General features: G+C 23.9%; 2 long non-coding RNA genes across 4 annotated transcripts; one reads left to right on the plus strand and one right to left on the minus strand.

The window, feature by feature from the left end:
- Positions 1–3,357: 3,357 nt before the first annotated feature.
- Positions 3,358–4,378, minus strand: LOC110626877. The gene is made up of 2 exons (XR_002489798.2): positions 4,093–4,378; positions 3,358–3,976 (listed from the first exon to the last, which is right to left on the minus strand). It is a non-coding gene; the product is annotated as an uncharacterized LOC110626877 (long non-coding RNA).
- Positions 4,379–9,717: 5,339 nt separating this feature from the next.
- On the plus strand, positions 9,718–14,414 carry LOC110626364. Of its 3 annotated transcripts, none has more exons than XR_002489710.2 (3): positions 9,718–9,846; positions 10,001–10,387; positions 13,950–14,414. It is a non-coding gene; the product is annotated as an uncharacterized LOC110626364 (long non-coding RNA). The 3 variants fall into 3 exon arrangements; XR_002489708.2 differs by lacking the exon at positions 13,950–14,414 and adding an exon at positions 12,167–13,129 and having other exon boundaries at positions 10,001–10,423; XR_002489709.2 differs by lacking the exon at positions 13,950–14,414 and adding an exon at positions 12,167–13,129.
- The last annotated feature ends 10,402 nt before the right edge of the window (positions 14,415–24,816 follow it).

Genomic DNA, 24,816 nt, shown 5'->3' on the forward strand with positions numbered 1-24,816 from the left:
AAAAGTCCATTTATAAATTAAGCAGGTTGCACTATAAGAGCCAAAGTTACAAATAAGACTAAATCTAAAATTACTCGGCTAATCCAAACCAACTAAAAAACCTGGAGGCTCATCATTCAGCCGATCCAATTTGAATTAATTTATACTTCAAATGGAAATTGAAATAATTTAAAAATTAAAATTTATTAAAAATTTAAATCTAATAGTTCAATTTAGGTCTATCTCCATTATGGCAAACAATTATTGATTTTAATCTGAGATAAACCCAAAATTAGAGAAGTTTTCAAATTACATTTATTTAATCCAAATAAATTTTGAATGAGTTTACGTAGTATATAATTAATTATATATTTTATAATAATATTTATAATTTTTTTAATATAGTGTATATCAAACAAAAAGAATTTAAATATGTTTATTGAATAAATAAAAATTATAAATTAGTCTCTTAAATTATATATTAAATTAAAATTTATAAAATTAAACGATTTCAGATACTCTTCTATTTATAATAATTGAATTTAAAGTGGATTCGAAGATTCCTGAACATTTTCTTTTATCACTATCAATCTCAGGTCAAGCAGCCGTGGCCCGTGGAAATTGAATGTTTCAAGATGTGTTTTTGTCTAACAGATTATTGTTTTTGATTTTAGGTCTCTTGGCTACAAGATAAAATTCTTTTTTTAATTTTTTTTTATTAATACTTGGTGATGTTTATAAACATTACTATAAAAATAAATTTAATAATAATAGTAATTTTATATTAATTTAATGCATCAATATAAATGTTAGGCTGTTTGGCGGTAGAATATGGACCGATATTAACAATCTTTTTTCAGTCTTCAAAGTCAATAGTTGGTTTGCCTTGTGATGGCTGATGATGGGTGGCAAGAAAGAGAGAAGAAGAAAAAGCAAAAACAATAACAATTTAAAAAAAAAAACAGTTTATATATATATATAGAAAGAAACATTCCATCAAGAAAAAAAAAAAGACATTTTTAAAATATAAATAATATCTCTTTTTGGAGTTGCCACCAAAATGGCCGACCACATCACTATCCTATCCTATGGAGAGTGGTACCTGGATATACACAAAAAGCAGTACTAATTGTACAATTCAGTTTCGAATTTGATCGATTTGATTTTGCTTAAATTCACAATCCCAACCAGACTGTGATGTCTAGTTCTACTGCTATGTTATTGGTCTTATTCTTTTTTTTTTTTATTACTATTTACTGCGCAGTCTCCAATTTCTGATTGTTTTGGACTCTGTTAAGTGGCTGTTTCTATCACTTCCCATATTCTGTTTGTTTTAGGAAGCTTTTGATATATCAAATGGCTTGCTTTCCATGAAAATAAAGAAGTTCCAAGGTTTGGACCAGTATAAAATTAGGCTACGATCCACTTACATTAGGCTTAATAGTCCTTTTATAGTTTCTTACACATATATATATTAAATTTTTTTCGAAAGCTATTATCCTGTATCTCATGAAAATAAAGTTTAAAGATTAAATTACTATTTCTCAATTTTATAATTTTTATTTAATTTTTCTTAGTATCCTAAAATATCTTTTTACACTATATTAAAATATTAATCGATGATTATAATTATATTTAAATTTATTTTATTTTTAAAAAAGAATTAAAATAAGAGAAAGTCTTGAGATCAATAATTATGTTGACACGATTAAGGGAAGGTCCTGAGTTAATCTTTTTCAAGGAATGTTGATGATGATTAAAGGCTATAGTGTATGGTACGTGATGAAGAAAAAGTGTGCTTCAATATTTGAATTGTTCTTTAGGGAAACAAAAAAAAAAAGAAGCAAGAAATCTCACCATGCAAGAGAAGAATATGCCCTTAAAAAAAAAAAAGAATATGTCAACGTTTCTTGCTGGTAACTTCAAAATGAAGAAAATCCACAAATTAAAATTCTAAGTCATATTGTTAGGCATTAGATTAGCTGGCAATCTCCATTACGTGTCATAGTCGACATTGCCACCCAAATATTTCTATAGAGAACAACTTATAATATTAAATTCAACCCAGCACAACTCTAAAATAGAGAAAATCAAAAATCAAACAATAAATTTTATTACATTTTTTTTACACAATAAACTCTTACAAAATATAAAAAAGTTATTTTATATATATATATACCAAAAAATATAATAAAATATTTTATTAAACTCGAAATCAAAATTTTGCCCCTAATATTACGTAGGATGTATATATAATCTTAATTGAATTCCTTTAAGATTGCTTAATTAATCTATACTTTTTAATTTAGGTTTATCCAATTTATTTTTTTTGTTAAATTTAAATCACAATTTGTTTTTTATTCATCATATCTTAATTTTGATATCTTTAATATTTAGAATTATTTATCATTTTGAATCTTAACTACATTAAAAAAAAAAATAAAGAACAAACATTAGAATATAGAAGACTGCCAATAAAAAAAAAGCAGAAATTGCATGAAGACTAAAAATAAAATCCTCATCCAAAGTACAACAAATCAACCAAAGTAGAATTTGAAGATATATTTCAAGATTAAAATAAGAGAAATGTTACAGAATAATTTGAAGATTAAATTGAAACAAGGTGAGATAAAGCCATTCAGTGGAGAATGATAGTCGAAGCAGTGTGCTAGCGTCGGAAAGAGATTTCTGCCGATTTTGTGCTTGGGTTTTGTTATTTCCGTTTGTATTTTCAGTTTCATTTGGCCTTATTTGATTTTTACTCTGTTCTCTTTACTCTCTCATTAGGTGTAATTGTTTCTAGGTGAAGGGTCTGACGCCGCCTTTGGTTACTGGTGGTTAGTTTTGGTTTTGTTTCTATATATATATTTTTTTTAGATTTATGAAATTGTCTCTAAAGATACTTTGTTTTTTAAATCTGAGTGTGTTTATAAGATTGATGATTCCTTTTCTGGTTTTCTGAGAACATCTGTAATTTTACAATGTTAGCATCTTAGAACCGCACATATACGTTCGGTGAGTTATTACTGGCTGAGGTTTGCTATGCCTCCTCTCAGCATTTCCTGCTTTGTCATAGCCACTGTTGTCCATTCGTGACTTTCTCGTTTTCTACCGTTATATGCTTGTTTTGCTGGTTTGTTGTTTTCTTATTGTCATGGTGCTGAAATTTAGTTGTTGAGCTATCGGTCCTACGGCGATGGGTACAATTGACTGTGCAATGTTGGGTTGGATTCAATTGGAGTGTACTTTTGTACTTTAGCTCGAGCTGCTCTCTGAGTTTGCTTGTAGTATAAATGTATAAATTTTTTTTAAATTATTATTATATTATAATACAGATTTATATAAATTTGATTTAGGCCAAAATACGCATAAAAAATATTTTCAAAATAAAATTTTTGGTATTATCATTAACAGAATACAAGAAGTAGACATGACCTAACAGAGAATTAGAAGTACAAGACACCATCAAAAGTCCATAAATAAACAATCATCTCTTCCCTAAAACTCGAGAAATGATGAATACGACGCCTCAAAAAAAAAAAAGAAAGAAAGAGGCAAATCCACAGATTCAAACACACTGAAATTGCAAAATCTAAACAGAGATGGGTATAAATCCTGCTAAAACTAGCTCAAATACGAGTTTTGCAGAGAACCCATGTTGGAGTTCTACATCTTTAAGCTACTCAAAACGATTCAACTCGTTCACGGCCACCGATTTGATCGACTACAAGAACTCGGTATTTGTTTTGGAGTTGAAGGGACTAAGTGGTGGAGTTGGGGTTGCAGTGGAAGAACTTCCGTTATCTCCTCCGCCTTCACCTCCGGTTCTTTTCCGAGCTCCGCCTGCCTTGGAGGTTATGGAGACGACAGTCTTTGCAAAGCTCTCAAAAATTTGAGATTTGACTCGGCCTCTCTTTGGAACTGGAGGAAAAGTTGTGTTCCTGCTCTTCAGATGAGCACGAGGATCAGTTGGCATCACCACCATTAATTCTCTGTACTGCAAGAAGAAAACAGAGTATTCAAACAAAACCCAAAACCACAAAAATTAGCAAAAACGAACAGAATTTAGATCCAAAAAATCAAGCATATAAAGAAATGAAAACAAGGACTAACAATTTGAATTGGGTATTCTTGAAAGAAACGGAGTCTGTTTTTCAGTAACAAAAGAAAGCAATTCTGAAGATCTTTTGGCCTATCAAAGAGAAAATATGAGGAAGAAGAAGGGAAGAAGGCCCCAAGAGGGGGGCTTAGGAGGTTGAGTTGAAGGATAAATGAGAGGTGAAGTTGATAAAAGATTGGTGATTTGTATTTATAAGCAAAAGAAATTAGCACAAGGGCAATCCACGGAGAGTAGAGATCAAGGAAATGTTTTTTTTTTTTTTTTGGAAATTTATTATTTAATCTCGTAGGGCAATAAAGTCAGTGTCTTTCATTTCTGCCTAAAATCCCAACGCATGGTCCAGTTCGTGAGTTTGATCGCATTGTCATGCATCAAATTTCACTCTACTTCTTGCTTTCGAAATGGACCAAGCCATCACAGCAAAAAGTCCTATAAATAAAAATGTTGGGCATAAAAATTAATTAATTAATTTTTTTATAAAATTAAGCGATTTATTAATAAATTTTTAAAAATTATAAAAATTAAATAATAAAATATTTAACCATTAAAGTTAATAAAATGATTAATTATTAATTTTTTCAAAATTTTAAAAATATTTTAATATATTTTTAAAATTCAAAGGTTTTTCTAAAATAAAAAATTCATAAATATTGCACATTTATTGTCCCGTTAGGCAATAAGTTCATTAGTTTGGAGATGGTGGACCGGGGGCAAGTGGTTTCATAGCAAGTAGTGCTCGACTTCCTCCCAACTTCTGAACTCCACTAAGAAAATGCTTCACGTGGATTTTTTCAATATATATATATATATATATAATTTTATTTTAAACAATTTTTTTGAAATTTTTATTTTTTTAGTAAAAATTTAGATTTTAATTGTTTTATGAAAAATATTTTTTAGAAAAATATTTTTATATTTTTTAACATTTGAAAAACTTTAAAAAATTAGTTAAATATTATCTGATTAAAAAGAAAATTTAAATTATTTTTAAAAAATAACTCTTTTTTAAAAAGAAAAATTATCTTTCATATTTTAAAATTCTATTAAGATTTACATATAAATTATTGACATATTTTTTTTAAATAAAAAATTATTTATTAAAAAAATATTTTTCATAAAAAAAATTTTTACATACAAAAATATTTTTTAAATATAAGTTATTTTCTGTAAATAAATAAAATTTTACTTAATTTATTTTAATTATTATTAAAAAATTAAATAATATAAATATTTAAAATTATAAAAATTAAATAATATGACTGAAATTATAGACATTAAACTATATAAATACATGTATTCTATTTATTTTACATAGAATATTTTCTAACAATATTTTTAAAATATTTTTAATGTTTAGAGCACAAAAAAATTAAATTATTTTAAGGAAAGTTAATTATTTCTTTTTTGCATTTTAATAATTTTTTATATATAAGTTTATTATTATATTTTATTTTTAAAAAAATTTTCCAAATTATTTAAAAATATATTTTTTTAAATTTATTTAAAAATAAAGTATATCAATAAATTTATATAAATAATTTAAATAAAATTTTTAAAATTTAACAAAAGCTTCCTTTTTTAAAATAGATATTTTTCTTTAATAAAATATGTACCAATTTTTATATTAACAGTTTAACAATGTAATTCTTAAAAAACAAACTTTATTTTCTTAATGGAGCAGTGTCTAGGGTACAACGTTGACACTGTTTTTCTTTTTTTTTTTTAATTATAAGATATTTTATCATTTATAAAAAAAAAATCATCATTAAACCAATAGAAAAGAAAGGGCTAAAATGTATGAATATTTCTTTAGAAATTAATATAGTGGGCAAAAGTTTATACTAGATTACACAGCTACATTTGTAAAAAAAAAAATTATAATATTACTTAGAAAAACCAAAAGGAACTACTTAAAATGATTAATGTAGGATAATAGCTAAAATTAGGAAAATTAAGGATGCGTTGGCTATTATTTCATATTTTTTATTTTTTATTTTTTATTTTTAAAAATTAAAAATTGTTTTTCAATTTTTGTTTTACTTTTTAGAAACGTTTTTGAAAAACTCTTCGTATAAAAATAAGTATACATTTTTAGATGAAATGTTTTTTTTTTAATTATAATAATTTTTTTATATTATACAAATTAAATAATAATTTTCCATAAGCCGAATAACTAATTAATGAAATTTTCCATATCACATAAATTAAATAATAAAATATTTAATGATTAAAATTAATTAAAAAATTAATTAATAGATCTTTAAAAATATTAAAAATGTTTTAATTTATTTTTTAAAAATTAAAAAGTAATTAATAAAATTTTTTATATTATAAATATTAAATAGTAATTTTTTAAAGTAAATAGTAAATTTTTTATATAATAATAAAATAAAAATATATTTTATAAATTAATTAAATAAATATATATTTAAAAACATATATAAGATAAAATTTTAAAATTTTTTAATGATAATCTAATAAAAGTTGCCAAGAAAAATAATGGTTTGATAGAATTTATATTAAGAAAGCTAATCTTTATAGTTTTTATTTTTTATTTATTTTAAAAATATTTTTTAATAAATAGTAAAATAAATAAATAATATTTTTAAATAAATAAATTTTGTCTTTTTTATAAAATAAAAAATAAAAAATTACAACCATAACTAACGCATTCTAAATTAACTGCATAGGCAGTGGACCTAAGGTTATTTTTTATATCACACTTAAATAAAAACTAGTTATTTATATAACTACTATTAACATAATAAACTTTATAGAAATATAATTATTGAATTCTTATAAATTTTAAATATATATAGTATATATTTATCTATAAAAATTAAATAATTATATTTTCGTGAATACTGGGTGTCAAAAAATTAATAATAAAATATCAGAATATCAATTAAATTTTTATTAAAATTAAGAAACCAAATTATATATATTATTGTTTTATTTTTACTTTAATCACCCAATTGCAAGGATCTAGTTGCCGTAGGGATTACATTACAACATAAATTAAAGCCTAGGTGGCATAGTTATCGTTAACGTTGCCGCAGAAGAAACACGTGCAGTAAACCATAATAAAAAATGATTGGCTGCACCATATTAGTACTATAAATAAATAAATAAAAGATTCTTCCAAACTCAATACTATGTAACCTTTATAATAAGTCAATACTTATTAATTCATTTTTCGATTACGAAAATATATTAAAATATATTTAAAATTTTTAAAAATTTATTAGTATTTATATTAATTTTAATAATTAAATATTTTATTATTTAATTTTTATAATATGAAAAATTATTAATTAATTTTAAAATTTTATAAAAATATTTATTAATTAATTTCTCCATATTAAAAATATTTTAAATTTTTTTATAATTTTTAACCGTTAAAATTAATAAATAAATTATTATTTTTTAAATGAATAAATTAATTAATTAATATATTTTTAAAAATCTTATAAATATTATAATATATTTTTTAAAATTAAAAAATAATTAATATTTATATAACATATAGAATAAATAATAATTTATTTAAAAAATAGGAAAATGAGGTCTAGTTTTAGTCTCTTCGTTGATCTATTTTAAAATATTCACTTTTATATTTAATTTTTGTGTCTTCTCATTTGAATAAAAAAAAACACTAAATCTTATTAAATAAAATAGTTTCCTTCGTATATAGCTATTTAAGTTTTATTAAATGAATAAATTTAATTTTAAAGTTTTATAATTTATAAATAAATTAAGTTATTTTATATTATTAATAAATAAACAAACAAAATGATTTTAAAGCATTATGAGATAATTAAAATATTACGAAAATTTTATGAATATTTAAATTGATTAAAATATATAAAAATTGATTTGTATTTCAACAAACACGATTGAGGTTTTAAAAATCTCCAAATTACTAATTTGGGTAGTTTTAGGTGCGGAGTGTTTTACTATTACTTGTAATTTAGAAAAATTTAATAACTAATTTTTTTTAATTTTATAAAAGGTGAGAAGAAAACAATCTCTACAAACAACAAAATTAAAAAAAAAAGGCAAAATGAAAAAAAAATCACAGGTATAAATTAAAATTTTTCTCACTTTTAAAAATAAATCTGTAGAAAATAAACTAAAATCGTTATTTATTCATACAATCCACTTAAAAGAGATAAGAGAATAAATCCACGCTTTGAGTGAGGAAAGGAGACTGTCGGCTTTCCTAAAAGAGACAAGGCCACACAAACCGGTAAAAGAGAAAAATATATTCACTACAAAATCAGGAGGAGAGAGAAAAATGAGAGAGAGAGAGTTCTTTTTGAAAAAGGTTGAACCAAGCCCAAGACGAAGTAGAGATATGGGAAGCAAATTAAAGAATATCCTCAAAGAGAAAATGAAGCCGTACATGTATTTTTTTTCTTTTTGTGTTGACCCGTATGTGTTTTTAACCTTGTTAAATAAAGGTGGAAGAATGAAACGATATATGACATTTCAGCTTATGCACTGTGATTTTCTACTTCAATATAATAATTATAAAATTATTTTTATTTTATTTTTTAAATTTAATTAATTATATAAGTTTTTTATTTAAATTAAAATCGTTATACACTTATATTAGTATTTAACAAAATTATTAAGAGTTTATATCAATATTTTATTCTATTAAATTATATTTTTTATATTAATATTTAATTTATTAAATTATATTTTTTTATATAATCTAAAACAAAATTAAAACCTAAAAAGTATTATTTAAAAATCATAAAAATAATATTTTTAATAATACATACTTGAGTTCGATATTAATAATAAGATTAATGAGGATAAGTCTTAGCTCACTTTATAATATGATATGTTACATTTTTAAATGAAAATAATATACTTTTAAATAATTAAATATTTAAATTTAAAATTTTATTTGAATTTTTTTTTTAAACTGAAAATTAAGGATCGAAAGATAAAATTTAAGATCTCTCAAATTTATTTAGATTCACCTATCATCAGATTAAACTTGTGAGTACTTATTTAAAATTTTATAATTTTATTTATATATATTTAAATTTAGATAGATATTTGCTAATAAGAAAATGAGCGATTAAAAAAAAATTATAAAGTAATACCAATTATGTAGTCTATAAATATTAGTTATTAATAATTAAGCGTAAAATGTAGTTTAAAAAATATAATATGAATCAAGATTATGAGTAATCGATTAGTTATATGATGTGCTTTTAATTATTTTCTACTTATTAATCTTTAATTTAAGAATTTTCTTTTGCAATTTTCACACACATGTATATCTTAATTATATTTAAAATTTTTATATTAAGGCTTCCGCTTATTTGCAGAGATTAACTTATATTAGAAAAATCTTTTCTATAAAAATTTATGAAAAATATTTTTTAATGATATAATTTATTTTTTATTATTTAATTTTAATTTAAAAAATAAAATTTATTAACAAATTTATATATAATTCTTGATAAGGAATAATGAAATTAATAAAAATTAATATTATGCTAATAAAAATATATATTTAAGAGTTATTAGTAAAATAAAATTTTAGTGAATATATCATAATTTATTGTTAGCTTTTTAAATTTAATTTAATCCAATCCCTTTTTTACCTCTTACATTTTCTTCTTCCAAAAGCATTAGGTTTAGTGGCGGGAAGATCAAAAGACCGAGAAAGAGAGAGAGAGAGAGGAAATGGCTAATAAGCAGATAAGCGAAAAGGGACTGCCAAGGTACACTTTCTGGCTGAGAATCGTTGAAGGAGATTGACTAATCACCTGTTTGGAATTTTTGTTACTAATTCATTTTTTTTTCTTTTGGATTTTTCTAATGTTGTCATTTTGTTTGGATTCCTTGAAATATTAAACTGTTTTTGTTTGGTTCCAGGAGGAATCCTTGATAGAATTCGAGTTGAAGGAGCGTAGATGTGAAAATGGCGGATGTAGCATCTGCCGTAGCCCTCATCAGTGCAATTGTGTCGCCTCCATATCAAACTGTGACGATATCATGATAATAATAGTTCTAGTTTTATATAGTTCATTCAATTTACTAGAGCAATTTCATACTTTTGATTCATCGGAATTTGGATTTTTTTATTGTTCCCTTTTTAAATTCTTGCTCTTATTTCTGAGCAGGATTGTTTTCTCAGGAACTTTTTATGAGCAATTTTGCAGTCCATCTCCCTCTCCTGCCCTTCTCAAGGGATTAGATAATGCATTGAATATCATTCAGTGTTTTGACAGAGTTGGTCCAGCTGGAATTGGTAAAATACAAGTATGGCTTTGAAGTTTGAACTAACATCATTTTCACGTAATTTTCTTTGGCTTTGGGCTTATGGATAGCGTACTTGTGAGTTTAGTTTTATCATGTGTGTGTTTATGTGAGATTCGCATGCACATGCATTCTATATGAAGCTTTTAGACCACTGGGATTATGATGAATCTTGTAGCTTCACTCAACTTACGTTTAATAGATTAATCAAATCCTATGCTCAACGCAAAGCTGAATGTGGTTTTGTTTATTGTTTGCAGTCTGTGCATTTTGCATCACAATTTAAGCTTTTGGTGAAGCTGATGCGGGACAGGTTTATGTAATGGTTATTATAAGTAGAAATTTAGGTACATAATAGGGGCATGAAAAGTAATGGGTTTAAGATACAAAAATTTAGACTCTAAATAGAGGATTTTAGATTGATTTTGCTGCTGGTTAGTCCATGCACACATTAATTTATAACAAAAATGACTGTGTAGAGAGTAGAACTAGCATATAGCCGTAGATTTCTCACCTCTATTACAAATAAACCTTCAATAATCTATGATCTTGGCTCAAGAAGTGAAAGATTTGTCAAAAAAAAAAAGATAGGGGGGAAAGTTGGGAGAATTGCGAAACAGAGAAGCCTAAACCCCTACAAACCAGAAACAAAACAATGAATTGAGTTACTGACCCCATAAAAAAGAAAAAAGCAAGCGGTCATGTGACGCTTTATAAAGCTCACAAAGATAGCACACACTCGGACATGAGAGTGAACATTGAGAAAACTTCTCTACCAAAATTTATATTAATCAAAAGTTGAAATTCTGAACTGGAATTACATAAATTTAGTTCCTATTTGTAGAGTTTTAAAGTAATCCTAATAGGAATACCAAACTACTATTTAGGAACTCTAGATAAACTAAATACAAATAGAAAGATATAAATTAAATAGGAATGCTAAATTCTAACTAGAACAGGAAACTTAAATAACTAGTCCTAATTAAATAAGGAAACATAAAACAATCCGATTTGGAGGCTAAAAATCTTTCAGAATAGGCAGAAACTCTTACAAAACAGGTTGGATTATATTAGGATTGTAGGGGATCCATTTGGAGATGTATTTAACATGTTTTGAGGCTGTTAAGGTTGACTTTCGCAACTGATCCAAGAGATAGACGCCAAAGGGTAAAGTGTGTTGGATGTACGACTAAGGTTGCTTGAAGCTCGCAGCATTGGACATGCCCTGAGACATGTGGAGGGCTTTGCTGCTGTTGATTTATGCACTTTTAGTCTTCTTTCCTTCCTTGAGTTGTTTTCTCTTATTTTAATTTCAAAATGCTCACATCATCATGTGTAGACTGTTACCGTTACTCAACAGTAAATAATAACTTTACCATTAGCAACAGCCATTTCTGATAATTTTTTTTCCTATAAATATGGGGATAATGGTGAAGGAAGCCTGAAAAACCCGATGATATCATTATGTAACAACCGTTATGGCCCAAGTATAATAAATGCGGAGGAAGAATCTCAAGAAATGGTGAAATAATGTCTTGCAGTTGCCGCTTAGTTAGATGCATCTCTATTCTCTATGGATAATGTTAAATTTAGTAGTTCAATGATGTTTTGGTTTAACTGTAGTTTGCCTGAAGATATCACTGTTGGCTTCATTGCCTGAAAATTATAAAAGTTTAGATGGCCATGTAATATATATTGATTTACTGTCCAAATTTAGAACAAGAAGGTAATTGATATTACTTAGTTAATGTTTGTGACATTATTTTTCTTTTGTATATTCAGAGGCATAGAAAGATGTTTCAGCCTAGTTTGGCTTGGCCCAGTGGCTAAAGGTATTTGTAATTCACCTGGTTCTACTAGGTTCGTGTCCCCATTTTCTCATCCCTTACTTGAAGAAAAAGAAAAAGGGAAAGATGTTTCAAATTATGAAATACTTCCGGAGCAACAAGTTTTCTAGAGATATTTTGAAGGAGGGGAATGGCACAGGAGGTACAAGATGTCATCACTTGAGTTTTCAAGGACTGATTTTCCATCTATATTGCAGATGGCTGGTGGTATTCTTGTTTTGCAGCCAAGATCACTTTTTGGACAGTGATCCTACCTTATATACTTTTCCGCTCTTTTCATCAGCTCCCCAAGGTGGTAGGCAGCTTCCTGAACAGCGACCCAAAGAACTCTTAGGGAGGTGGTGCCCTTCTGCTTTGCTTCCACAACTGTTGCCTTATCGAGCTCTGGTATTTGCAAAGTCTCCGAGTTGAACTGGCCACATACTCCCTTACGGACTAGTTCCTCCTCTGCCGGATCGTCTCTAAATAACTTGTTAGGGCTCATTAATGTCCAATTTAATGGTGAAAATATCAAGCTGCAAAACCATTTTTCAAAGAAGTAAATCTTGCAAATAAATATTTAGATTGGAATTGCCTAAAATGTTCTAAAAGTAAAATATTTGAATAGACAATTATGGAACAGAGGATTGCCTTGGATCAATTTTTATAAATGTAGTGCACAAGATTGGTGTCATGTTATAATTTTGAACTGTGTTAGAAGCTGCAAGTTAAGAAATTGTTTTGTCCACTTTATTTTGGACAAATGAAGAGAATGCCTGCTACTTTGCTATATGATTGATTCAGTGATGAGTAATATTTGATCCTTAGTGCTGATGTCAAGGAAATTAAAGCAGGTCATTTTGCCTGTATAAAAGTGAATGATGGGATTAGACAGCAATGATTTTCGCTTTGTTTTGTTTCAACAGGAGGCTATAAATAAATGGTTGCAGTTGTGTTGTATTTAAGACCAATCATACCAAGAGAAAGTGTTGAATATATTGGGGAACACACTAATCACATTTGGTACAAAAGCTTCTTGCTTGGGCACATCAGAAAAAAAGTTTTAGGATGGTGCATCAAGCAAACTAAGAAGCAATTGGATGCATCTGCTTTTGATTATACAACTACTTTTTCTTGTAGACTATGAATGTTTGTCAAGGATAATGATACTAAAAGAAACATGTGATTATGCATCAAGGATAATGATTCCAAAGGAAACATGTGATTATGCATCTAAGATTTATTCTATGCTATGCTGGAAGGTGAGATTAGGATCATCCAATCCCCATTCACTTGCAAAAGGAAAAGTTATATTGATAACTTTTGTATCCTTGGAGGGTTATAAAAGTAGAAGAAGCTGGTGCAATTTTGTAAGCTAGGATTCTATTATTGATAATGATAAAGGGAAATTCATGTTTCTTTTTTGCCCCCCTTTTCTTCTAAGGCTGAAAAAGGATACTGTAATAGGAACTCCAGTAAAAACTTGGTAAATGGATCCTGAGAGTAAAAGCTTCAGCAATTTTGAGGTTTTGGTAATAGCTGATATGCTATGATTAAGTTAGAATTAAATTCTGTTTCTGTGCTTTTTTTACTTCTTTTTCCTCCCTTTGTTTTCTCCAGCTCATTGTTTGAATTATCTTTGTATGCTTGCTACAAAAAAAAAAAAAAAAAAAAACCTTTTTTATTGGTTGTTGCCTCCCCCTTCAATAATGCAGCCTAATTGTACTTTTTTTTTCCAGCTTGTTGGTAACAAATACTGTTGTTTATTTAGTAGCCTTAACTTGGAGCTTGGGACATGAGAAATCCAAGATAAGGACAGCTGATGGGTTTTGCCTACCTAGATTTCAAGGTAAGAGTCACTTTTTCTTTGTACAATATATTATGGAGGAAATATGCTTAACAAGCTGCAGAGGTCATTACATAGACCAATGCTTTCCTTGTGGGGCTTTTCAGTTTAGCCCCACAAAAATCAGCATAAGATCCAAAATCAAAGGCCTTAAACCCTCTGGATATTTATTGCTTGCATTTCCCTTAGTACAGTGGCATTATCGTCTTTTCTTGTTCTTATCTTCAACAAGAATACCGTAGCATGCACTCCATTAAGCTTCAAACAAAGTTGCTGTAGTTTAATCTTTAATCTTTGTTTGCAGTGACCGAGGAAAGGAACTATTAAATTATATAGAACATTTAAAAAAAAAAAAAAAGGTGAACCATGCTTTTTTTCCTTACTCTACAACCTTAAGGTATTGGTTTCTGAAACAAGAGAAGAAGTCTTGGAAGAAGAAGCCAAAGGTTGTGCTAGCCTTTAAGGTTACTTTCTTTTTTCCTTCTTTAGGTTTTGAATATAGTATATTGAGCAACTTTATCTACATAAAAAATCGTTTATTTGCATAGCTGTTTTGTATTTTTTGAAATCTAAATCATTCGCCCGGTGATAATAGTACTGTTTCTATCGATGTTACAGATCCTTACATCAAATGCTTATCTCATACTATTCTTTAAAGGTCACAAATAAATTTAAAATTAGGTGAGATTATTTATTTTAATATATTTGTAGCTAGAAACCAGCCTAACATTGACTTATACACGGAGATAATTTTCAAAATCTTGGTAAGCTGATGTGTTATTAAACTTATTTATGTTCTTAACTGCAGATGCATGCAAATCATGTTATATTAAATTAATGTAGAGTATACTTTCATTCTACTCTTAATGAATTATCATGTTTTTGTTTATTAATTGTTTTGGCATCTTAATCTCCCCGAAATATTATGATCAGGTGCTGTATTTGAATCAAGATATTTTCTCCATTTGGGATTATTTTATTAATTAGTGGCATCGTATCCAATGGCCACCATTAACAATGTAGTCTTTGTTTATTGGTCAATTATCTGTTCTGATGTCTATTAAGGTAAATTTGCTTGTGATAGCTACTGGAGGTTGCAATTGATTCTATTAGGCCTTTTCACCCCCAACATTTTCTCTGTTCCAAAACCTTTTTGTTTTCCCCTTTTTTTTAATCTTGAACTTTAATATTTGGCAAAAAAAAAATGAATTAAATTTGTTTGACCTTGAATAAAGGTGTATAGATTTAATTAGACTTATTTCAGAAAAAATCACTCAAATTCTAATTTTACTGTAGGATAATTTCATGCTTATTGCCATAAATTGTTTGGTTACCAAAACATATACAGAAAGGGAAAGAAAAGAGAAAATCTTGCAGGGTACAACAAAATCAGATATTATTTGAAAATGAGTTGAGTTGATTTGATTTGAGATTATCATTTATAGCTGGAATATTGAGTTTGTTTTTATGCTGAATGGCATTGCTTTTATTTGTGGCAATGCCTATTACTGTGCAAATAATATTATATGACGTGTTTGGTGTGATTTGCTAGTAATTCAACTTTATAAACAGCCTGTTAATTTTAATATTAAATAAATATCAATTTAGTATTTCTATACTCTGTTATGGGGCCAATCTATGAGTGTTATAGAAAAGCCCACCTATTTCATAATTTATTTTTAACTTTTCTATTTTTTGTGATTCTCAAATAGGGATATTATTATTATTATTATTATTTACCATTAATTGAAAAAGGGAAGATTAAAAGATCAAAATCGAAGAAAATTATAGTTAAAATTGGCTAATGAATTTCCTTTATATTACAAGGATAAGTACTTCTCAATTCGTAATTCTGATAATAAATAAATAAATATTAAAATTTCTTATATATAAATTTACATTAATTAGAAATACGCATTGGTAGGCAGTGGATTGGAAACAAATAATTTAAAAATCCTTAAACAAAACAAATGTCACATTTTTTTTTCGCAGTATATAATTGATGGATTGATGTTGACCACACCTTAGCCTATCTCCAAGACATCAATGTTTTTTCAGTACAAAGGCGGAAAGGCTGAGTGAGAAAAACGAAAGGACCAGAGCAAACCAAACCAATCCAATCTATCCTACGGGTTGGGTCCGAAGGGGCATTTATGTAAATTTATAAAGGTATATTATATCATTATTACTATATATATTTTTTTAATTGTGGCATTTTCAATCATTTCAAACTAATCAATAATTGCTGCGGTTGAAGGCAAATAAAGTATTTTTTATTGAAGAAAAAGGGAAATTGATTAAAATAATTATGACAGAAATAGTAATAATAATAATAATAAAAAGAAACTTTGACAAAACGACATGATTAAAATATTAATTTGTAGGAATGGACATGAAGCATCCACGTCTCCGTAGGTCTAAACCTCGTACGTCTCTTGCCGACAATATACCCACATTAAAAGAAGACCCCTTATTGTACTCGCCTTTTTATTTACCCCAATTTTATTTTTATTATTTTATTTTTTAGATATGGAGCTTTATTTTTCCTGCTCATTTTACTTAGATAATTTATAATAAATAAAATTCATAATTTAATCTCTACTATCTTTTTAATTTATTTTCAGATTATAATAATTTAATTTTTTAAATTTTATCTTTTTAACCATTTTCATTTTTTAGTTATAAATATAAATCATTTCTTATAATTTGTTTATTTATTATAATGTAATCCTTTAATTTAAATTAATTTATCTATTAATTTGTAGTCTGTTAATAATAAATTTAATAAAAAATTACTTTATTAATAAAACACAATTTTAAAAATTAAGTTAATTATTTTTAAAAATATACAATTTAGATTATAAATTTTGATAAATCTCAGTAAAATTTATATGACTTAAATTATAAATTTTTAAAAATATATGACTTAAATTATAAATTTTGATAAATGTAAGTAAAAATATGAGTTAAAAATCTATTTATAAGAATTTTTTTTTTCTAATCAGAATGTCATATAACTATTTTACATATTTAAATATAAATTTTTTTGATTTGTCACAATTATAATAAAAAATTAAATTAAATTTAAAAAATAATAATAAATTATAATATAATTTCTAAAATTTTATATGATTAATAAAACTTAAATATATATTTTTATTACAATAATATTATCTTTATTAATTACATTATTTATGAGCTATTCTCCTTTTTATATAATATTATATATTATTAATAAAAATTTAAAATATAAAAAAATTATAATTTAAAATATATAATATTTTATTTTATTTAGAATATTATTGATAAATAGTAAAATTTTCTGGATATAAAAAATATATTAAAATTGAGTATAAATATTTAATTAAATATTTTAATATATATTATTTATATATGATATTTTATATAATAAATTTTATTTATAATAAATATATAATTAATATAATATATAATAAATATAAAATAAATTTAATTTTAATATAAAATTTAAATTAAAAACTATATATTTTATTAATAATATAAAACTTTAAAAATATATTATAATTTATAATTAATTTTTTTCAAATTCAATTTAATTCTTTGAATTATAGTTGTGATAAATTAAAAAAATTATAATTTTATTATTTAAAATATAATTTGAATTATCATAAATTTTAAATTTTTTTTATCTAATACACTTAAATTTACATATTACTATTTCGAGCAATTATTTTTAATTATATATATATAATTATAGATATTTTAATTTTATTTTCACCGAATTGATTCATTAAAATGATAAAAATGCATTAATAATTTAAATAAATTATTATATTAAATTTTTGTATCAATTGTCTGCATTATCAGTAGACATTTAAATAAATTTAATATTATTATATTAAATTTTTATATCAAAATTTATGCAATGTAATTAATAATTATTGCGCAAAACACTATTTAATTATTTTAATTTTAACAAAATCAATTTGTAATTTAATATCTATGATAAAAATTAAAGTTTTAAGTAAAATCACAAGAAAATCATTTATTTCAAACTCTTTTTTTAAAGAAAATCTCGTTTCTTCCTAGTGGGAATTAGACTGAATTTGATTAGCTAACTAAATTTCTTGAAGAGCAAAACTCATATTCTAACCAAATTTCAATGATTTCATGTTAATCATCAGGGGAAAAATTATTACATTTTAGCAACTAGGCCCTATAAAATAATTATATTATCTTATTATAATATAATTAGTGAAATTTAAATTAAAAATTAAATTTATTGAGTAAATTAATAACGAAATAATTATTTTATTAAATTTATTGAGTAAATTGATAAAATAAATTTAAATTAAAAGGATTAAATTATTATAAAAATTAAAAATATTATAAATTATTAAAATTAAATAAACTGAATTATTATAAAAATAAATTTTAAAAATTAAATTATTATAATCTAACGGTAATCTTGATAAAATAACTTTATTGATATAATACATTTTTAAAAATTATATTATTTTTTATTAAAATGATTGAGATTAAATTATAAATTTTGTTAAATCTTTAATTTTATATTCTATATATATATTTTTTAGTTAAATTCCCAGAGGCATGGGTCAGTAACAGGAACCGTTGGATGAGAAGGTGATGGCATCCGTCAATTGATTAGAAGTGGCTGAAGAAGGGTAGAGTTGCCAATCAGAGAAAGGCAGAACACGTGGCATATAGCAATTGGTAAGAGGAGTGACTAAGCTTGGGAGATATTTTTTTAATCATGGGCAACCGGCAACCGGCTAGATGCGGTTGAGAGATCACGATCATGGAGGTTGTTTAGAAATTGCCAAAATAGGAAATAAGGTCACCAAACAAATTTTAAGGTAAGAGGATTACCTTAAGAGGAAGGTACTAACTGCTAATCATAGTTTTAAAGTAGTATAATATTCCTTTCATTGTCTTAATCTCTCTCCTTTAATTTTCATTCTTAACTGCCACGTGTAAGTTCTTTTAAAAATTATTCGTATTTTCTTTATAAAGTAAATCAAGGACCCATTGGTATTTCAATATTCTCTTTTTTTTTCGTGATATTTTTATCTAAAAGGAAACAGTATTAGTTTTAAATTATATTTTCTCAGTTTTATAATTTTTATAATTTTTTAAATTATTTTAAAATTATTATTTTTTAGATTATAATAATAAATAAATTAATTATTATTATTTTATTTTATTTTATTTTTAAAAAAATTTAAAATATTTCTAAATATTTAATATAATTTAATATAATTAAAATAAATATAATTAAAAAGTTAATAAAAAATTATATTTTATAATATAGGTAAAGTGTATAAAAATTATAAAACAGAAAAAGTATTAAAATATTTAATTTGAATTTAATTCTTTAATTCTCAGTTATATATTATTTATTGCAGTTTTCTTGTAAGTATAAAATTATTTTTTAATAAAGTTTTAAGGCAAAAAGTCTTTCCAATTATATCTACAATACTTTTACTCCACTTAATTAGATTTGAAATTAAGACTCCATATATTTTTCATAAAATACTTTTTAAAAAAAATATTTACTATACCTTTTTGTATTTAAAGTATTGAGAAAAATTAATTAATAAAAAATATTTTTATAATAAAAAAATTAATTCATTTTAAAGACTTTTGAAATTTTTATAATAATAATAATAATAATAAGCTACTTGATTTTGAAATTTATAATTTTATTAATTGAAATTTATTAGCTGTAAGTGGCCGAATCAAAAAAAGATCTCGCTGTCGATAACTTTGATGAAGAAAACATGCGATTAATATTAAAATTTTTGTAGACATTAAGTGACACGTGTCATTAAAAAATTGGATAACTGATGAAGAATTATACATGTGAGTTGAAACTATGTATTGCTTGAATGACACTAATAATGACGCCTGCCAGTGCCGAATGGTCAAGTCCAATTGTTACTGGAAAAGGTCTCTTTTTTTTTTTTTTTTTAAAAAAACTTTAATTTAAATATTTAATTTTAATATATTAATAATTTTAATTAAATTTAAAAATAAATAATTTAAATGATAAAACATGTAATTCTCACCTTTAATAATTTTTAATAAGGATTAATTTTATTACTTATGAATGAAGTACTAAATTTTCCATAAAAAAATCTTAATTATATAAATTCATGTGTTATATTAAAATTATGCAATAAACTAAATTATTAATAACTTAAAATCAAATAAAAAAAATTACCATTTCAAATAACATCACAAATCATGTGATATAAGAATATAAGAGCAATGCCATTAATCTTTGGCAAAAGGCAAAAAGCGAAAGACAAGGTGGTGGGTAGCCAACCAATTGGATTAAACCTTTTTATAAATAATTTATATTTTTATTATATACAAATCCCAATTAGTCAAAAATTGCAACTGAGAGAGATGGGGTTTTCTCAAAATCAATAAACAAAGCAAAATGTGAAAACTCCTAATCCTAGGAAACCAATGCCTTAGCTATTTTTTATTATTATTTTATTTTATTTTATTTTTGCATACCCATTTAGCTCGTGCTTAATGAGGTTGCCTACAAATCCAAGAAATCATGCTAAATTTTATTAATTTCTACAATCTTTTTCTAACTTTGTCGGTGAAACCCTAACTTCTTTTCACCTTATCAAGGTGGTAGGTGCAAATGCAATTTCTTTTTCTTGTTTTTTTTAATATTTTCTATTTTCTAATTTTTCTACCTTTACTTACATTTACCAATAAATTAAGAAGCTTCCACACTCCAAAACGTTGCGTTTTGGACACCATCGTCTTCTTCTCCATGTGTTATATTGACTTTAATTAGACATTGCTTGAGGATTGTGCAACTATATTAAAATATAAGTTTATTAATATTTGAGTTAATTAGATTAAAAAAATAAATCATAAATTTTAAAAAATAAATTCTATGATTGGATTAAATATTTTAAATTAATGAAATTATTATTCACAAGCTTGTATTTTCTTGGAAAAGTCTAGCCATGAGCTCTTTAATTCAAGCAGAATATTTAAAAAATAATAAATAAAATCAATTATACTTTTAATTTTCCTATCCTAAAATACTTAAGAATAAAAACATTAATGAAAAAATCAAAATTTTATAATATTTATCCCTAAATATAATAAATACTTACAACTATTTTCAAGAAAAAAGGGGGCACTTGGCTCTAAATATAACTTTTTCTCTAGGGAACAAATTGGCTAGGCACACAAGAAAAGGAAAAAAAAAAGGGTAATTTCGTAAATCAAAAAGCTTTTAACTCAAGGGTAACTATAACAGGGAAAAGAAAAACCGAGTGTAACGCATGTTAGGGAGAGGGCGGCGGCAAAGTCCCCATAATAATTTTTTTATAATATTTAATAATTAAAATTAATAAAAAAATTAATTAATAAACTTTTTAAAATACTTAAAATATTGTAATATATTTTTAAAATTAAAAAATTAATTAAAAATATCTTTATATTATAAAAATAAATAATAATTTCCCATATAAAATATAAATTATAATTTTTTATATATTTTATTTCAAAATTAGAATTTAATTTTTTAAAATAAAAATTATTAATTAAATTCTTTTTATATAGATTAAAATAATTAAAATTAAATCTTTTAAATTATTTCTTCATCATTTTCTTATTTTTTAAATTTATATTATCTAATATCATAGAAATCACAAATTATTAAATGATTTGGCTTTACATAAAATTTGAAATGATACGAATTTAAATAAATCATAAATTCAGAGTTTAATTGAAGGTTAAATTAATGATTTATATGACTTACAAATAATTAGATAAATTTAAATTCTGCCTTCAAAATTAAATTAATAATGAATATTTTTTTCAACTATTAAATATAAAATAATAATAATAATAATAAATAAATAAATATTATTCATATAATTATAAATTAATATTTTAAAAAAATTATACTTAAAATATAAAAAAGTATATTTTGATAATATTGTAGAAATAAATATTTTTAGTATTAATTGTTTATTTTATTATTAATTAATTATATTTTTAATGTAAAATAAAAAAAATAAAATTGAAATTCTTAGCCAGGCCTAGATAAGAATAATGAGACAGACAAACAAAACATGTCTGTAAACTTTAAATGGAAAAGTCCGAAAAACTTGAAAGGACAATTCTTAGACCTGCTCCATATAGTACTGTAACTTAAACCCTAACCGTTGGATTTCAGTCAATCCTCTTTTTTACTTTAATCTGATTGGATGGTCAAAAGTAGTTTGGCCCCACTAAACCAATCACTCTACTTACTCTGATTTGATTTGGATATCAGAGGTAAGATATCATTGTCCGTTACAGTCGTCAATACGATTTGGTATTTTCAACTCCATCACTTTGGAAAAAAAAAAAAAGAAACTCTACTTTTTTACTATATTTTTTTTAAAATTTCAGAACTTTTGAATAAAAAATATTTTTTTATATCTGAATTATGTCTAAACTAATATATCAAATTTAATATTCATCAATTGACTTTAATATTTTCATTTTTTTATTTTAATTTAAATATCTAAATTTTAAATGGATGGATTAAATAAATATTTAAATGTAACTTTGGTATATGCTGTATATAATATTTTTTTAAATATAAATTAATTGTATATATAAAAGTAATATTAATTTATACTTAAATATAATTAATGGATATATTTAATTAGAAAAAAATAAAAAATTTATTAATTCATATTAACTATAAATAATTGATATATTTAATTTTAAAAAATATTAATCTAATTGTAAATAAACGGTTCACACTTTAAATAGTAATAAATTTTATTTTATAATAATAATTATAAAAATTTTATAATTTTTTTTAATATGAAAAATTTTATAATTATATATTTAATTTAAAATATAAAAAAAATAATATATCTATTATAAAACTTTTATAATTCTTGTCGCAAGACAAATTTTATCACTATGGAAGGTGTTGATAGTATATTAAATCATTAAATAGCTTATTTTTATTTTTAATTTTAAAATAAAATTATATATAAATGTAAATATTGAGTCAATTTTTTAAATTTATATATTTAAATTAAAATATAAATAATTTAAACGTTAAGATTTTTTTCAGTCAATTAATCTTTAATTTTTATATTTTAATTAAAAAGTTTTTCATTGAATTTTTTAGTTAATTTTAGAAGAATTATCAAAATACCTTTAAGAATATACTAAAATTTTCATTCTTCAATTATATAAAAGTTAGTAATTGATTTTTTAAATATAAATGTTTTAATTTTTATATTTTAATTTAAATATTTTTTTTTACTTTGAATAGAGGAATGTTTCCAATTGGACGAAATGGCGAACTTTTTTTTTTTTTGAAGTTCTTCTTCAACTGAACTTAAAAATTTAATTAAATATAATTGTAAAAGAAATTACTTATTAAATTATTTATTTTTTTATAAAAAAATATTAACCAAATCAAGGTAATTAATTAGTATAAATATTTAAAATTATAAAAATAAAATTGAAGATTGTGCATATGAATGCTATCGTAAGCATAGAATTAGTTTATTTAAAAAAAATAAAGTTTGAATTATATTATATTTTTAATTTTCACATATAAAATTATTTCAATATTTCATATATTATTTCATGATAAAATTACTAAATGAAATCTTGAGCTCTTTTGGATTGGATTGATTGGTTGAATTTAAATATTCCGCAATGCGATCAAGATAATTACTATTTTTATATATATTATATATTTTTTTCGTAAAAAAATAGGGAGAAAATAAGAAAATGACCAAATTGCCAAAAGTAGCCTTATAGGCAAATAAAATAGAGTACAACATTAGGAAACATGTGACCTAAATCCCCTAGAAAAAAAGGTTAAAGAAAACCGACAAACTACATTAAATATTTCAACAAATCAACATTTATAAGGAAGAAGAAGAGGGAGAAAGGCTCTCCTGTCTCATCCTCACCTAAATTACAAATCATGCTTCCAATTGTTGCAAATAATATTTTTTTAATTTATAAATTATGAAAATATTTAACTATATTTTTACCTTTATTAAAAATGATAAATTGTAGATCATGTAAAATATGTTTACTAAAATAAATATGTATATCATATATTTATTATTTTTAATTTTAAATTTTAAATTTTAAAATGAATAAATTATTTTTCATTAAAAAATATTTTTCTTTGATTAATTTCTAAACACCTTAAAACTACCAAAAAATGAAAAAAGTTAAATCGAATTTTTCTTTTTAGGTGAAAAAAAGCTATATTATTTTACATAACGAGTTTTTTTATGTTAAAAATTAACTTATAAGCAATCTAAAAATACTAAATACATATTTAAAAAAAGATTTTGCAATTAATAAAATATAACTTAAAAATTAAGAGGGATATGTATGAAAAAATAAAAATTAATATTATTAAAAATTTTAAAGTAATGAGAGGTAATATAGTATTGCAGAAAATAAATAAATAAATAAATTTGATATGTGGTACTTGTATTAATGTTCCAAGCTGTTAGTAATACGAACAGCAGTCTAGAAGTCGTGGTATGGTCCTGCTCTGCAGCAAAGCCTAATAATAATAATAATAATAAATAAATAAATATTAATTAATTAATAAAAAAATCTCTCTTGGCAATACCAAAAAAACAGAGAGTACGGAGGAGGGACTGGTGACCGGCCAAGCCAGTTGTCTCTGTAGCTAAAATGAGAGAGAAAATGTTTATATATTGTCCATTGCCCTC

Source organism: Manihot esculenta, chromosome 11 (assembly GCF_001659605.2).
Source record: "Manihot esculenta cultivar AM560-2 chromosome 11, M.esculenta_v8, whole genome shotgun sequence".
Taxonomy (NCBI): Eukaryota; Viridiplantae; Streptophyta; class Magnoliopsida; order Malpighiales; family Euphorbiaceae; genus Manihot; species Manihot esculenta.